The following is a 14,254-nucleotide window of genomic DNA, read 5'->3' as shown; positions in this document are numbered from 1 at the left end:
CTTGCACATGTAAAAGCACAAACTTGAAAACAATTTTTGCACCCTACTTGTTTCAGATTTGGGTGTCTAACTCAATGCTAAAAATGGCTGGAAAAACACAAAAAACGTGATTAGAAAATAACTCATGGAAGTGTCAACGAGTCTCCCCTGGAAAATGCAAAAAAAGTCCACAAAATGTAAGATAGAAGAGATTCCTCCACACCAATATTCACTTTTTAAAATTTTATTTTATGTAGTAGCACACCATCGTTTAGTGAAATGGTTCCCAAGGCAATTGGCAATAAAATGCAAAACCATAACCGTACTGTAACAAAATCAAATCACAGTGGAATCCAGCAATTAAAAGCATCAGACAAAGCAGTTTTTGTAGATAAAGTTGTTTATGTAGCCCAGAGTTTTCACCGTTAGCTCGCAGTCGTGTACTGTGAACAGGCAGCTATATTTTCTCAAAGGAAAAACAAATTGATTGAAAAAAATACAATACTTATGATTCCTTGTGCGTATCTTTTCTGTGCATTGTAGACAAACATTAAATGCATGCATATTTACAATAGTCTATTTTACAATAACGATTATGGCATGAACCTTCATAGGAAAACAGCAGGAGTTGGTTTTATGATGGTGACAACATGGCCAAAAAAAAAGCCACACACATAGCTAGTGTGATACATTTCAGGCTTGTGGATCATACTTCAATACTGTATGACTGAATTTATTTAAATGATTTCCAATGAAGTAAGAACAGGCAGATTAAAATAATGTCCTTACATCATATCTAATGTTTAACTGTCATTTTAAAAATCATGTTTGTGATGCTATGATTAGAATACGGATTTAGGAGATTTAAGCCTCAGTCCCCATGGAGACAGTAAATGTTCTGAGTAACCTTGAGCCAGTCCTTCTCATTTGCCCTGACCTGCCTCAGAACTGCTGTGTGGAAGAAAGCCATGTGTGTCCCTTTGAGCTTGCTAGAGGAAAGGAGGGACATAAATACTACTCTGGCACCCTTTTGCTGGGAGAAAGGTGGTATACTGATAAAGCAAATAAAAAAACAAACAAACAGATTCAATTTAATTTAGCTAACTATTGAACAGTATTGGGAGATGGATTTCATCAGTACTTAAACAATGAACCATTTTTAATGATAAAAGTCCAGTGATGGATCAAGCATAAACATGAAAGCCATGTGGTATAAAAGTTAGATTGCTAGACTATGACCCAGGATATGCAGCATAGCAATTGACCAGATGGGGAGTAAGTAAGCAAGCAAGCAAGCAAGCAAGCAAGCAAGCAAGCAAGCAAGCAAGCAAGCAAGCAAGCAAGCAAGCAAGCAAATACATACATACATACATACATACATACATACATACATACATACATACATACATACATACATACATACATACATACATACATGCATACATACATGCATACATACATGCATACATACATACATACATACATACATACATACATACATACATACATACATACATACATACATACATACATACATGGGTTCAAATCATCATTTGACTATGAAACTCATAAGCTAGCCTTGGCTAGTCATAATTTCTCAGCTTTTTCTACCTCATTGGGTTGTTGTGAGAATAAAGTGGGAGAAGAGTCATTGAGACTACTTTAAGCTCATTGGAGGGAAAGTGAACTATTAATGCAATTACCACTATAAATAGTAATATTAAGGGTTTTGTTTTGTTTTTGTTTTTGATGAATATAGGGTGTTTTGGGGAGAGGGTGTTCAAAACAATTCTATTATTTAGATGTACAGTGGTGCCTCACTTAGCGATTGCCTTGTTTAACGATGTATTCGCTCAGCGATGAGGTTTTTGGAGCAATTTTGCCCTCCGTTTAACGATGTTTCCTATGGGGAAAATTCGCATAGCGATGTTCGGGACCTTGCCTCGCTTAGCGATGACAGTTTTAGGTCCCCTGTTTCGCTTAGCGATGTTCCGTTTTCGCTATTTTTAAAGTGTCTTAAAAGGTTCAAAAACGGTTTTAAATGTTTGGGATCGTTAGTGCACCTTATAAAACGTGTGCAAACTTAATTTGGCTTTGTTCTGACTCTTCGTTAATTTTTGGTGAATTTTTCCCCCCATTGAAATGCAGTGAACCTAAGTTTGACAGCTGTCAAACCTGCAGTTCAATGCTTTCCAATGGGGGGAAAATTCACCAAACATTAACGAAGAGTCCTGAAACTGTTTTAAATGCTTGGATTCATTAGAGCACCTTGTAAAACATGTGCAAACTTAATTTGGCTTTTTTTCTGACTCTTTGTTAATTTTTGGTGAATTTTTTTCCCCTATTGGAAAGCATTGAACCCGATTTTGACAGCTGTCAAACCTGCAGTTCAATGCTTTCCAATGGGGGGGGGGAATTCACCAAAAATTAACGAAGACTCAGAACAAAGCCAAATTAAGTTTGCACACGTTTTAGAAGGTGCTCTAACAATCCAAAGCATTTAAAACCATTTTGAACCTTTTAAGACACACTTAAAATTGCAAAAACGGACATCGCAAAACCATTGGAATGCATTGAATAGGCTTCAATGCATTCCAATGGGGGATACATTGTTTCGCTTAGCTATGTTTCCTATGGCCATTTTCGCTTAAGGATGGTAATCCATTCCCATTGGAATGGCTTAACCGGTTTTCAATGCATTCCTATGGGAAATGGTGTTTCACTGAGCTATGTTTTCCCATAGCGATGGTTTTTTGAAACCAATTAACATCATTAAGCAAGGCACCACTGTATTATTATTTATCTGTGGGGCATCATGATCGAACACAGTTTAGAAACATTATATTTGTCGACTATAAAAAGCCATCTGGCCAGGGGGTTCTAAGAGCTGCATTTTAAAAAAAGGAACATTTTAAAGAAAGCTTTGACACAGAATATCTAATTGAACAAGCCAGGTTTGTCATTTACTGTATATCACAAAAATAGCACTCAAGTCAAAAAGCAGTTGCAAGATTTTGGATAGTGCTCCTTGACCAATTTTTCATTCCCCATGTAATCTTTGCAGTGATTCAAGCTACTGAAGCAAAGTGAGCAAAGATTACTAAAATGTGTCTTGATTGACTAGAATAGCTTTTCTATAATTCATTAAGATGAAATGTCAGAACAAGTTCCATGAGGAAACAAGAAGGTGGCAGAATGACACCAAAGCTGGGCAAGCAGAAAAATTTTGACAGCATGTGCTTTCAGATGAAGGACATCCAGTGCATTTTTCCAACTTTGGAAAGCTCTATCAGCCTTTTCAATAACCATCCTGATGTCCTCCAGGAGGTCAAAAATATCCCCAAATTAAAAATGGGCATGAACTGATTAAAAAACCTCACAAACTCAGCTGGTTCATGATTCGATTCATGCAGGTCTTTTTGCCAAAATGAAACGAAGCACTGAACTTTTTTCTCCCTAGGCCTTTTTTTTTTGCTTTGTCAAAATGGATGCCCCCACCCCCTACTTGTTGCCCTGTCAGCTCTCTACCTTCTCCTGCCATCTCCTCAACTGATAGGCTTGCACATGCGCAGAGACAGCAGTCCTGGCTCCCTGAAAGGGAACTGGTCCGCTATCTCTGAAGACAATGGCGGCAGAGGAGGAAAAATAGGACATGGCAGAGGAGGTAGTAAAACCAGGTAGGAAGGCAATGGGGCAACGGGAAAGGAGGTGGAGACATTAAGTTCTCCTCCCCACAGGCATGAACCAGAAAAACAAACCTTGAACCAGTCCATTTTTACAGGGTTTGTGGGTAGTTTGTGGTTTGTGGGTAGCCACAAACCACAAACCACCTTGATTCATGGTGGTTCGTGCCTATCCCTACCCCAAATGATAGTATGATAATGATGATAACAAAGACAACAATGGTCCTGCTGGTAGTGCTTTTGATGGTACAGTGGTGCCCCGCATAGCGAGGTTAATTTGTTTAATGCGTTCCAAATGGGCCCAAACCTCACCGGTCTCTGATGTTTCCCCATGTTGCAGCGGCCATTTTGGGTGTCCCGGCGGCCATTTTGGGTGTCCCGGTGGTCATTTTTAGTGTTCCGGCGGCCATTTTGGGTGTCTGGTGGCCATTTTGGAACCACCGAACAGCTGTTCCCCCATCGCAATGCGAGGATGCCCTCGTATAAGCGATGGGGATCGGTATGCGGATTCTTCGTTAAACAGTGCACTCGTTATGTGAGGCACCACTGTATTTGTTTAATGGTTTATCCCTCAATCAAGAAGAGGAAATATAACTTGGAGTGGCTTCTGGGGTCTTTTGTGACCTCGCCCACCAAGTGAATGTTGATGTATCATAGGATAGGTAAATGCTCCACGTCCACAGGCGTGTGTGTGGTTGCAGAAGCAGGGGCATCCCATAATACTTCCAAACTCCAGAAAGTGCATGTTCACATGACTGTTTTGAGCAGCTGGGAGCTTTCAGTTTTTGCAGAAGATGCAACCAACACAAATTCTGTATTGTGAAAAAGTGATGTTATTCCCATTCAAAATCTGTTCTTAAACCACCCTCATACCCCATAAGAAGCTAACAAAAATGATAGAGGAAAACAGCTTTTTATTTATTTGCGATACGACCTAGCGTTTAAATTTATCATATTTGCAGATGACACGAATTTGGGTAGAATAGCTAATACCTTGGAGGAAAGGAACGACATTCAGAAAGAGCTGGATAGGCCTGAGCACTGGGCTGAAAACAACACAGTGAAATTTAACACGGATAAGAGCAAAGTTCTACACCTGTGTGTGTGTATGTGTGTGTGTGTGTGAATCAAATGCACAATTACAAGATGGGAGATACTTGGCTCAGTAATATTGTGACTCGGAAGGATCTTGGGTTTAAGCTACAGGAAGCCAGGTTTAGGCTGAATATCAGGAAAAACTTCCTGACTGTTAGAGCAGTACGACAATGGAACCAATTACCTTGGGAGGTGGTGAGTGTTCCGATGCTTGAGTAATTCAAGAGAAAACTGGACAACTGCCAGATCTGTTCTGATTTAGATTCCTTCAACCTAATTATTCTATAATTCTATGATTCTGCGGTCTTGTGGGACCATTGTATATCACAATGGCAATGCCTGCTGACTAAAATGCCCCTATTTCTACCTCATGAAGGAGGGTCTTTTGTGCCCAGGCATACAACAAATAATTGAAGTATGTCTCTTTGATGGTCCCTGCAAGCAGCTTGCCCACATGTGTTTTATGACCGGCAGGTTTTCTGATCGACTGCAAAGTGCACGCATAACTGCCAATGACAGAGAAAGGCATATGTCCCTGCCATTGCGTGTCATATTGTTGGTTAACAGTCTTTCTGTAACTCCTAAACTGGTGGCAAAATGGTCTTCCACCGCATTTCAACAAGGCTGCTGTAAACTGGTTCAATTCAATGTTCTTGCCACACTGTAACCAATGTAGGGTCTGTAACCAAGCTGTGTTTCTCTATTTATTTTACAGATTGTGTGATAAAGAATGTTATCTGTGAGAAGCACTTGCAAGGTTTCCAGAAAACCATTTCTTGGTTTTCATTCTTCTTTTGCCACTGGCATTCCAATATAACGTGTATTTTTGGAATTCGTGGACTCCAGCCCCCAGAATTCTGCAGGAATTCTGGAGGCTTTAATCAAAGTCCTAACATGTGTTTTCATGTTCTCATAGCTAATGGATGCAGATTCTGGCACTCATTTTCATCCTGTGAACAGGAGAAGCGGACTAAACAAGGCTAGGATTTGAGGGAGTTGCAAGGGATTATGGGTGTGGTAGTCTCGGTCCATTAGGCTCTGTGCAAGAAGCATCTAAAAGAACCCACATACACACAAGATAATGCTTATGGTTCTGACAAAAATCATATTTCTTTCCTTGAAGATATTGGGCAGCAGCCTACTTTGTGTCTTGAAAAGCTGGGGCCATTCTGGATCACTGCACCATCTCAGCCAGTCGGGAAAAGACACGTGCAACCGTTTTGTGTCTGGTGGAAGAAAGAAAGTGAAAAGTATGTGGGCCACACAGCATGGTTTCATGAAATTTCAACCACACTGACCTTTAATACATCCCCAATTTCTTGACTTTCTGACTGGCATCTTGCCAGGATGCTTATAACAACCCGAGAGATCATTTTCTGATGTTGCCTAGTAAACTAGTAAAGAGCTAATGCCAGAAAAAAATGATCTCACGTCCATGTAAATTCATACTTTTGGAATTCCTGGCTGCATTGTTATAAAAATTGTGTAAATATCTATCAGCACCTTAGTTATTACAAAACTTTATATATACATAAATATATAATGCACACACGCGTGTCAAAACCTCCCTCTAAGCACCATTTCTTCACACTGCATTTGTACAGTCTGCATAACTTTATGCTTCCTGAGGGCAAAACTTGGAAAGTTACTTTTAAAAACAAAGATGTAATGACTTGCTGAAGGAATCCATAATTACACAGTGCTGGAATCGTTCTTTGCATTCCACCTTTCAGACTAATAAGTCTATCTGGACTAGCCCAAGACATTTTGCTCCTTGTAGTAGAGGAGAAAATGACACACCATCTCAAATCAAATTACAGTGTGCAACTCATAGATATTCTATGACCTCCTCTGGAGTGTCCCATGTATATATACTGCAAAACCTTCATTGGTATTGATCGATTCTTGCACTATTTATCAGACAGTCTTTAGACTCTAACAAATTTAAAAAAAAAACCTTTGAAACATCTGCTGGGAGCCATTCTTTTGCTGCACAGGTTGCAGACAATTGATTTCAAATTTGTACCCTGTTGGAAGGTGACTATGAGGCAGCTACCTTACCTTACAGAGTAGACATGGGGATTTCATGAGAAGGCAGGGAAGGGCCGGCCATGCTGTTTCTGCAGTTGGTACAGCAACAATGACGGAGCTCAGCACCACACAGAGCCCAGTAAGTAGCCTGGCCAGTTCTCGGGGGCAGGATTGGCCCATTCCAGGGAAACAAATAATAAGTTCCCATGTCTACTGCAGAGATTGATTTGCCTTGCTGGATCTAATGACTGATTATACACAGTTTCTGTTCCGATGGATTAATGAAATGATATCATTTATATACATTTTAATGCATGGGTTATATGCAATAATAAATAGGCATATAATGTGATGCAGAGCTCCATCATATCCAGTGAGGACAAGACCACCTTGCTAGTGTTTCACTTTCTCCTCACAGTCTCATTGGACTTTCTGTCTTTTTCCTTCAGAAAAGATGAATGGCTTCCTTCATCATTCAAAACCATTTGTCAGGCCAGAGATGGGGAATATTTGGCCACCAGAATGTTTTACACTACAATTCCTCTCATCGACTCTCACTGGCTGTGCTTGTCATTGGCTAAGGCTGATAGCAGTCACTGCATCAATAGACGGAGTGCCACAACTTTGCAATCCATCTTAGGCACAGGCTCCTAAGTGTCTAATTATATCTCCTGCATTTCCATCTCTTCATTTACGTTAAAGGTGGGTGTGAACTGCAGTTCGGTGGTTCCGCGTGGTTCATTTTACCAGCCCCATAGGTGTTCCACAAAACCTGTGGTTCATGCCCATCTCTAATTTGCATATATTGCCTGAGAAGACAGTCAAAAAGTTCTCCTCATTTGTTATTCTCCTTCTGCGGGAGGTTACTTTTAGAAGGGCTCAGCACCTACATACCCACAGTCTACATCACGACAATCTGACTCAGAAGCCAAGCGCCACTACTCTGTTCAGGATTTTGCTAAGCATGCGGTTAATCTGTGGTGCTTCTGCTGTAGTAATTCAAGCTTTATTGCACAAGCTGCATGTCATCCTTACTTCCCTCTGTCTATCACACTCTTTAAACCCCTTTTAATCTAGGTGCTGTCTTTTTGTTATTGACATACATGTTCTAAACCTGGAATGACTCCATTTATTTTATTTATTTATTATATTTATTGTATTTATACCCCACCTATCTAGTCATTTCGACCACTCTAGGAGACCACTCATGTCACTGGCCAGTCTTCTGAACTCAATAACTGGTCTCCACCTTATCTTCTCCATCAGGGCCATGAGAACTGTGCCATGTAGCTTAAGTTTATATTGAAGAACAAAACAGAACAAAACCGCCCCACTTTTTGCTGTGCAACCACACGAAACTCAACATAGATTAGGCAGACTCATTTTTTAAAAAAACTGACTGAATTTCTCATACATCTCTAAGACCACACCATGATGATATTTTTAAATGGCTCCCTATCGGCCAAGTTTCGAAAACAGCTTGAGGTTTTGGGTCCTGCCTCAAGAGATGAAATAACACATCCTCACATGTGCACACATGCATGAACCCACACACAGAATGATCATTATGTGAAAAGTGGTGAGTGTGGCCATTGGGATGATTTTATGTGGTGAATATTGACTAAACATGTGCTGGATGTATGTTGAGATGAAGTCTACCTCCCAGCCTCCATCCATCATCTGAAAGCCATCTCATCACACATCTGGAAAATGCACACAGCCTAATATCCGCCTCTCCCATTTTTCTCTTGCAATCATTAAGCACCACCACTAAGAGTCCTCCACCCAAATACCATATTGAGCTATGTTTCTGGAGATGATGAATGTACTTGACATTAATCCATTGAGCTTTACAAACTTACTGGATTGTTCAACTGCTGCTATAAGTACATCTGCTTGGTTTTGTGTCCCTGTCTTCCAGATTAAATGGTGGGTACTACACATCCTGGTAGGGCTGCCAGGTCAGTAGCAGCTGATTCCCTTGAGATTTCCATGTGCAGGCTGTTGTGATGTCCTTTGAAGTATGCCAGGCAATAGGATAGATGGACCTAGAACCCTTGTAAATCCTTGGTAACTGGGTAATATGGAAGTTGCAGAAAGCTCACCACAAGCCATTGGGAGGTATTTTCCTCCAAGCCCTACCTCCAAGGCTACAAGGGCCTATACAACATAAGAATTCTCAAGGCGCAACTGCTCCACTTGCCTTGCTTTAAATGGCACAATGGGTCTAAGTGCATGCGCTCTCCAGTCCTTTTGCCTCACTTTTGGGCTTTTGGGGCACTGAGTTGGCAGGCAAAACACCTGACCAACCCCACCTTCATATTGAGCGAGTGAGGCCTGATGCCAGATGGGAATGGGTGGAAACAGATGCTTGGCGGTTGTGAAGCCACCTTGTGCTCAAAAAGCAAGCTTTATGTACCTTCAGAGCTGAACACCCTAGATTTGTGTTTCCTTACCTTGAAGCAATTCCCTGAGACTTCATCCAGCACCTAAGAACTGGCAACCTTATTCTTCAAATTCCAGGCAGGTACGAAATTTAACTGCATGTCAAGGGCAGAGCTTTGGGTCTTCTCTGTGTGAAGAATACACACTATCATCTCTAATGTGATGCCACAATTGAAAATTTTATACAGTGAAGGTCAATGAATAAAAGATAAGCATTGTCAACTTACTGTTAAGCTTTCTCATTTTTTTTAAAAAAAACCTTGGACCTTTACACAATTAAATAAGGTGGCTTGTTATATGTAGGTGTTACGGTAGCGATGATGTCATCTGCCTGTCATTGCTGTGGCTGGAGTTCATCTGACTATAGCATGACGGGAGGTGGGACTTCAGAGGGTGGAGCCATGGTATTTAAGGGGGGAGTGAATGAGGTGTGAGTCAGATAGGGATTTGGTTAGGGTATGGTTAGGGACTTAGGGAGTTAGGGCTTGTACCTGTCATGAAGTACTGAGCTATATATAGAGGAAGAAGGTCTGAAAGAGAGTGCGTGTGTGTGATACTTTATATTGATTGCCTTATTATTTCGTTGATACAGTGATTTACCATTTCTTCTGTTATTATAAATAAACACAAGTTTTTATTTAAAAATCATTTATTTGCCTGAAGAGTCTCAGATGAAGGAATGGTTGGTGGCAGCGTGAATAAAGTGTGTGTATGTGAGAGTGACTTGACACCTCCTTTGTGACGTGTGAGGAGGCTTTCACAGTAGGCTAATAAAACATTTGAGATGGCATTTCTTCGAACACAGGAGCTAACAGAACACTGGACTACCTAGAACCTACACCCTTAGATTTAGAAGCCTTACCCTCTGTTTCAGGGTTTTGAATTTCTGATAAAATTCTTCTTCTTCTTTTTTTTTTTTTTTTTGCTATGCAAAGTACAGAGACTCACAGAGGAGAATAGTACATGTTCACTAGAGTCTACTCCTTTCTTATTAACTGGCACTTAAAGTCTCAGTAACTCACTCTGAGATATTTGTAGTAGACAGTTGCTTTAAATTATAGACTTGTGCATGCTGCTTTCCTTATTGTGTATATATATATATATATGTAGCCACCATCTGAGTATATCAACGGCAAACAGAGAAACTCATCAGAGATGCAGGCCTCTCTTTGAATTTAAAGGCTGGAAAGAATGGTTGAATAGTGCTGGATAGATATCCAATCACCCAGAAAAGTTCCTCTGAGTCACAGCAACTACAGAGAGCATGTGAAGTTACAAACAAAATTCGAGCACCCTCAGTTTCATCTACAGCCACTCAGTGGGGAAGAAAATGCTACTTGCATTTGGTCAGAGTCACTCATGAATTTGACACGACTACGGGAGGCAGTGGAAGATAGGAGGGCCTGGAGTGCTCTGGTCCATGGGGTCACGAAGAGTCGGACACGACTAAACGATGACAACGACTCTCCTCCACAATATTAAACTACAAAGGCTTGCAAAAGAATGGATCCCCACTAAAGCCAGCCTGACATCTTTGTAATAATCATGAGTGAGTATTCTATGTTAATTATATACGTGCACATTCTCTGCCAGAATGATGTGTTTTTGAAACTTGTATGAATTAAAGAAATTTGCACAGTGTCTTCATGCTCTGTTCAATTCCTTCTCTACTTTTTCTGGAGTTCATTCAGTTTCTGCTAGTAATCAAAAGTAGAATGGACAGTTTGCAGGCACAGATAATGAGGGATGTTCTGAGTTCCACTGAGCAGCGATAGGGTACGTGAAGTGCTTCCGAAAGCTGGTCGTCATTTTTAGACCTTTTGGAAGACTACAACAAAAGGGGAAATAGTAAAATGCTTTACCTATGAGAAGAGCAGTACCAAACACACATTCACAGCCCATGACACTTGTTGAGTTCTTCGATTCCGGTTGTCATTGAATCACATGAATCTGCAACATTCTGGCTCAAAGGATAAGTCAAATGACCCTTAAAACAATGAGGGGGAAATGGCTTACACTCAGGATAGCTTTTTTTAGTAGTTTGTAAAGCCAACATAAACATTCCAATAGCACTTTAGTGATATATGTATGCCTATCCATCAAAAGCCCTTTCCGATGGTGACTTATACGGTGCTGCTGGTAATACCATATAAGCTTCTGGGTGAGGCTATGAATGGGCCATCTGGAGGATACCCAGAAGATAAGATTGTGTGGAAAGCTGACAAGAGGGGTATTTGCAGGGTGAATTACATACTGGCAATGGGGCTCATGAGTATTGCAGTTGTCTGTTGATGGGAGGGAAAGGAAGCGGGGGAGGGAATGCCTTCTTATGCTCTGGTAACTTCTCCACAGTTTAGAGTAATATGCAGAAACCAGGAGATAGATCTACTGAAGGCAGGATAAACATTATTACCTGCTAATTGCTGCAGAGCAGATGATTTTTCGTTTGTGTCTGCCCTTTCCTCCACAAGAAATAGAAACGGAGAGGTTCCTGCTACCTTCATAGCCATTTTCCATTATCCCTTCTCTTTCATCTTCTCCTTTCTTCTCCTCTTAATCCAGGGATAGGCATATACGGTCCTCCAGATGTTTTTGGCATTCAACAGGGATAGCTCAGGCAGCTGGCTGTGAAGCCAGAGGTTAAGAGTTCAATTCCCCACTGTGCCTCCTTGATAGGAGCTAAACATGATGATCCATAGGGTTCCTTCTGGCTCTGCAGTTCTAAGATGATGGTGGTGATGATGATGAACTGTCCTCAGGCATAGACCTAATACTGGAGGATTATGTGAGTTGTTCTAAAACATCTAGAGGCCACAGTCACCCTTACCTCTCTATGTCTTTTGGACCATATCTGCAACAAGAACAAAGAATCCTGTGGCACCTGAAAGACTAGCAAGTTTTACTTGGCCTCACCTTTCATGGACTGCAAACCATTTCTCTAGAGAAAGACACTAGGAGGCTCTGAACAGCTGTCTTGGTGGCCCTCCTGCTTCAGTGATACCACGGCAGAAAACAGCTGGCCCATGATAGCCCTGAGATGACAAGGACCAGAAGTGCTTTACTCTGAGTAAGGCAGTGCGGGCAAGGTGACTTCATGGGACAACCTCTCTCACAAGGTCCCATTCTGAGGAAGGGTCTCATGCTGAGAAGGAGAGATGGCAGCATGGACACCAGAACTCTACCTTGTGCCTCAAGAGGCAGGAGAGCTTGCCAGCAATTAAAGTGAGATTTGCTATACACACAAATGCACAGAATTCATAAACAGAAGAGACTTAAATTTGGTTCCATGTTCAATATCCTGAGACACATTTCACTCAGTTTATTAAAGTAACACATATGAAAAAGCAATTCTGCAAAAGCACATACAGTATTATTAAGTGTCATCAAGCTGCCCCCCAACTTGTGGGGTCCCTATGAATGAGCAGCCTCAACAATTGCCCTGCTGAACTCTTGCATACTCAAGCTTGTGGCTTTCTTTGGGGACCTAGTCCATCTTGGTCATCCTCTTTTCTAGCCATCCTCCGCCTTTCCCAACATTATTGTCTTTTCCAGAAAATCCTGTCTTCTTGTCATGTGCCCAAAGTGAGACAGACTCAGTTTCAACATTTTTGCCTCCAGAGATAGTTCAAGCTTGATTTGATCTAGGGCCCCCTTGTTTGTCTTTCTGGCAGTCCAGAGTATCCACCAAGCTCAACTCCAGCACCATATTTCAAACGAATCAGGTTTTTTTTTCCTGGCTGCTTTCTTTACTGTCTAATTTTCACACCCATGCATGGTGATTGGAAATATAAGAGTATGAACGAGCTTGGTCTAGGTCTCCTGTAACATCTCATTACACTTTATGATCTTTTCTAATTCCTTCACTGCTATCCTTCCTAGTCTCAGTCTTCTGGTATCTTGGCTGCAGTCTCCGTTTGGATTGATGATCCAACCCAAGGTATACAAAAGCTCTAACTACTTCCATTTCTTCATTGTCAGTGCGAAAGTTGTGTAGTCCTTCTGTAATCATGATTTTTGTCTCAATGTTCAACTGGAGTCCTGCTTTGGCACTTTCTTCTTTCACTTTTCAAGTCATTGCTGCTTTCTGTCAGTAAGATTGTGTCATCTTCATATCTTAAATTACTGATGTTTCTTCCACCAATTTTCACTTATCCTTGATATGACCCATGAAAAAGGAGAGAGGAATTGATCTAAATTCACTTGGCACTGAGAACCAGCACAATGTAGTGGACAGAGTGCTGGACTACCACTATAAGAATGTAAACGCAAATCCTTAGTTACCCGTGAAACTCATTGAGTCTCCTTGGACCAGACATTCTTTCTCAGCCTATCCTATAGGTCAGGACTGTTGCAAACAAACCGAACCACAAGCACACTGCATGGAGGAAATTACAGGACAGAAATGTAAGATGTGCAATAAATTGTGGGCGGCCATTCTAACCGGGTTATGGAAGGAGTTGCTGCACAGTGCATCTGGTAAGGCACCAGCCTGGAAAAGGCTGATTAAACATTTCATATTCATCCAGTGATTATCCATTGTACCCTTGCATAACTTCTTGTTAAACAGCTTAACTTCTGCAGTTTTATGCCCACTGCCCTTTTTAATTGCCCAGTCATGATTTTCCTGGATTTTAATATTTTGGATTCTTTTGATCTCTTTCCAGCTACAAATCTTAATAAAATTTAACTTTGGGTTTAATATATGCTACGCACAGTCCTGCCCCTCATTACATCTTAAAATTCTGTATGCGTTGCCCAGTCAAAGAGGCCTGTGTAACAACAACATAGCCATCCCATACGGCGTGCACTCAAATTAATTCTCTGTTATGGAGAATTTAATAAAGGTAGCTGACAGGGTAATTGTTAAATAATATGCAGGCCTCATCACTGCTCAAACACAAAGAGCCTTTAATTGTTTTTTGGCATCCTAGGAAAGGGGGGAGGGAAGTGCTGAGTTAACAGACAACATGTAATCCATCTGTGTTTGTTTTTGTGCATCCTGGATTTGTAGAGGACACTGG

Source organism: Pogona vitticeps, chromosome 2, assembly GCF_051106095.1.
Source record: "Pogona vitticeps strain Pit_001003342236 chromosome 2, PviZW2.1, whole genome shotgun sequence".
In the NCBI taxonomy this organism is placed as follows: domain Eukaryota; kingdom Metazoa; phylum Chordata; class Lepidosauria; order Squamata; family Agamidae; genus Pogona; species Pogona vitticeps.
This window is presented reverse-complemented; position numbering follows the sequence as displayed.